Below are 4,310 nucleotides of genomic sequence, written 5' to 3'. Positions count from 1 at the left end.
TGAAATGCCTTGTGCATTGTCTGTGCCCCTCCGGATTTTGTCGGCCGCAGGCAGCATGGCCAATGGTCAGAGATTAGGGAAGCTGCAGTGGGGAGGACAGTTTCCTGTATTCACCTCTCTCCTACAGATACTCTTGTTCCCTTTTCAGAAGATATAAAAATAATCATAATCTCATTATTTCCCTTTTCAGCAATAGTACAACATTATGATGAAAACAAAAAACCCAAATCACCCCCTTGTCATTACCCATTAATGTAAGGAGATGGAATTTCATATTGTTATTAAGAACATTTTTTAAAAAAATTGAAATTGGGTGACATTTCAAGGGTTTGGCTCAACCTGTTGCTTAAAAAGGTGGGTTCTTTTCTTATACACACACACACACACACACACACACACACACACACACACACACACACTTGAGCAATAAGGCTTTAAAGGGAACAAAAATGGGTACCTTGCCCAGAATGAATGGATAAAATGTTGAAAAGCCAGTGTGGTGGCACCATTTAGGACTGACAAACACCGAGCACAACCCAATGCAGGCATCTCTGAGAACACAATGCAAACATACCTTGTCTCCCCATTAGTAAGAATCTCACTACCAGATGAGAGATTGATTCACTTAGAAGACAGTGAGCCAGATTTTATATTGTCTCCTAGCTTTTCAAACTGGGATTCCACCAAGGCACACCAGAGCTCTGCCACAAGAAGGTTGATAATCACAGACAAGTTATCAGACAACAAGTGTTCCTGGTCTTCCCCTGTTAACATGAAGCTCCAAGGGTTGCTGGGTATATTTTAAGGCAACCTCGCAGGACAATAATAATGCCCACTAAATTTACAGAAACCAAATATAACAGAAACAATAATACCGTGAAATTCCCTGAAATTCCCTGAAACAAGAGGTAATCAAATAAGAGATAAAGAACTAAGGATTATCAGAAAACTATTAGAAATAACTGATATAGAATTAATTTATGAAAACAATCAAAGCCTTGATGGGATGCCGGCTACAACCTCGTTTCACTGCGATTAACAGTTTTCTCAGAAGGAAATTGAAAAAACTATACTTTAAATAAACATTCTTCAAAGATAAAGGGTGCGGAAACTCCGACTTCGCATATTCAAAGCCTGAAGTGCAGGCAAAAAAGGGTTCAAATTAAGCTATGTAGCTTTCTGAAAAACTCAAAGCCTGGGCTGTATAAACACATTCACTGATAAAGGGTAAGGCAACTCAGATTTTGCACTCTCAAGGCCTGAAACGCAGGCAAACAAGGGATTCTAATTAAGCTATATAGCTTTCTGAAAAACTAAAGGTCTGGGCTGTGAGAGCTCCATGATCTAATGCAGGCATCCCCAAACTTCAGCCCTCCAGATGTTTTGGACTACAATTCCTATCATCCCTGACCACTGGTCCTGTTAGCTAGGGATCATGGGAGTTGTAGGCCAAAACATCTGGAGGGCCGCAGTTTGGGGATGCCTGATCTAATGTTTGGCAAAGAATGCTGAAGGCTGATCCCTCACATACTCAATAGTAAAAGACCTCTTAAAGGGGCTTGCCATATTATTACTTAACATGGGCAAGGCCGAGAAGTATTTTGAGGGAGAAAGATTGAAACCAAAGATACAAAGTATAATTCTAATGCTGAATCAGTGCAAATATTGAGGCCAAATTTTGCCTTAATGATATTATACTTGGATGTTATTTAAGAGAAAAACTGCTGTAAGGCATGCTCCATCTTCAGTATATATACTAAGTTTTTAAAGGGACAGAACATAATGTTCACAACATGGGCGAGGCCGAAAATCAACATTTTATAGGACAAGCGATTGAATACACAAGTACAGAATATACTTATGAAACATTGTTACAGAAAAGAACTAAAGTTTGCTACTCACTAAAGTTTACAGGCACCACCCCCCCCCCCCCGCCCCGAGACTGGATCCTAAAAAGCACTCCCCAATCTCTTGCACATGCACGGATATCATAACATGGACATGACAAGAGTCCCCCACCTCCCAAAGTTAGGGAGCACAACTTCCCCGCTCTTAGTACTCCACTGCTAGCAGCTGCTGAAACAAGCATACAATTTTCTAAACACAGCAATCCTTTCAGTCACCACATGGTGGAGTTGAACACCCAGGCGATCTGCAAAGATTTGATTTAAAGCACACGTTTGAATTTCCTGTTTGCAGGCACAACTCTGAAAAGCTTCCCTCCTCAAGGATAAGCACTTAACCGGCAGTTTACTATTGTCACCAGCCTCCCATAATCCACCAGGCACTCTTTCTGTTCTTTCATCAATGCTGAACAGCAGCAGCACCAAATAACAACAACTTCTACCTCTGCAGTTTGTGCACTAGCACTTCGGAATTCAAAAACCAAACACATAATTCAGAAAGGGAAAGCAATCAACTCTGAGAGGCAGTAGGGATCAAGTTAGTACGTATATCCAGAAGTCTGACTGGACAAATGAGGGCCTGGGCTGAAAGGAATATGAAGCAACACTTGCGTCTCACACAGTGAGATATCATTCCCAGCCACAACATTTAATATGCTTTAGCCCCTTTTCTGGGACAGGCGCCTGTTTCAAATGAGTTCTGCACCATGGTCAGTTTCAATAAGGTAATGGAGAAGGAATGGCATTGATTGCAGACATTCTGGCCATTATTTTCAAATACTTGCCTCTTAATTTCACCTCATGCATCCAATTAGGGAGTTACAACAACTCACAAAACCTTTATTTATTTATTATTAAATTTATATACTGCCCTTCATCCAAAGATCCTAGGGCAGTTCACAACAGAAAAATACAAAATGAAAATACAAAATACATAACAAAGACAAAAACAAACCAATAATCTCACTCCCACAAAAACATTTAAAAAGCTTGTTGTTGTTTAGTCATTTAGTCATGTCCGACTCTTCGTGACCCCATGGACCATAGCATGCCAGGCACTCCTGTCTTCCACTGCCTCCCGCAGTTTGGTCAAACTCAAAAAGCTTTAAAAAGCTACAGAATGTTAATCAGCCCAAGGCCTGGTTGAAGAGAAACGTTTTTGCCTGGTGCCTAAAGGTAGGCAATGAATGAGCCAGGTGAGTCTCCCACAGGCATTCATAGAATCAAATAGTTGGAAGAGACCACAAGGGCCATCCAGTCCAACCCCCTGCCAAGCAGGAAACACCATCAAAGCATTCTTGACAGATGGCTGTCAAGCCTCTGCTTAAAGACCTCCAAAGAAGGAGACTCCACCACACTCCTTGGCAGCAAATTCCACTGTCGAACAGCTCTTGCTGTCAGGAAGTTCTTCCTAATGTTTAGGTGGAATCTTCTTTTTTGTAGTTTAAATCCATTGCTCTGTGTCCGCTTCTCTGGAGCAGCAGAAAACAACCTTTCTCCCTCCTCTATATGGCATCCTTTAATATATTTGAACATGGCTATCATATCATATTCCACAAATGAGGAGCTGCTGCAGTAGCCTTTAAGATTACAGCAGGCTCACTACGGTAAGTCTTGCCTTTGAGTAAAAGACTGTTTCTTAGGTCCAGTATTCCCACTCTCAAGAGGGTTTCTAGATAGTGCCAATTCAAAGTAGCCAGCAGAAAACTTCCGATTGCCTTTTGGTTTTTGGAAGTCTCTTTACTTTTTAGATATTTTCAAACTAAAACCTATTCTGCACTTCTTCTTTTTTTTTGGAAGAGAAAGGTTCAAAATAAATTGCATATTTCACAACGTTTGGGGTGGGGATATTCTCTACATCTATGAATAGGAGGGGAAAGTACCAAGTAAATCTGTCTACCGGATGGCTCAACACTAAAGTATGCTTTTATCAGCAGAGCAAAGAACACCTTGTTTCACTTGCTCATGTCTCCTTTGCTAGCAACTTAGTTGAGCTTGATCCCCTCTTCTAAACTTATGGCATATTCTCCCCCATCCCAACCAATCACGCCGAGTCAACAATAGGGCTGGGCAATATCTGGTTTTCAACATCGTGATATATCACCAGATCACTAAGTAGCCACTTTTAGAGGCAATCCAGTGATCTAAGGGAGACTCTGGCTGCCTCAGAGAAAGGACTGGCGCACTGTAGCTTAGGCAAGTCACTGGCCGATTCTAGACCATGAAACCTTGGTTGAACAAGGCTACAGAAAAGAGCAAGGCAGGGGGGAAAGCACATCTGCACTCATAGCAAAGTGTGTAAACCATTCTGTGGGCAGTGAAGCTCTGAGACCTTCAGCGTACCACATTTATGCAACTAGATCTGCAGGCCTGAAAAAAGATCACAGAAGAAGAAGAGAACCTACC

This window comes from Zootoca vivipara, chromosome 13 (genome assembly GCF_963506605.1).
Source record: "Zootoca vivipara chromosome 13, rZooViv1.1, whole genome shotgun sequence".
NCBI lineage: Eukaryota > Metazoa > Chordata > Lepidosauria > Squamata > Lacertidae > Zootoca > Zootoca vivipara.
The sequence above is the reverse complement of the archived record's forward strand: the minus strand, read 5'-3'. Positions refer to the sequence as shown.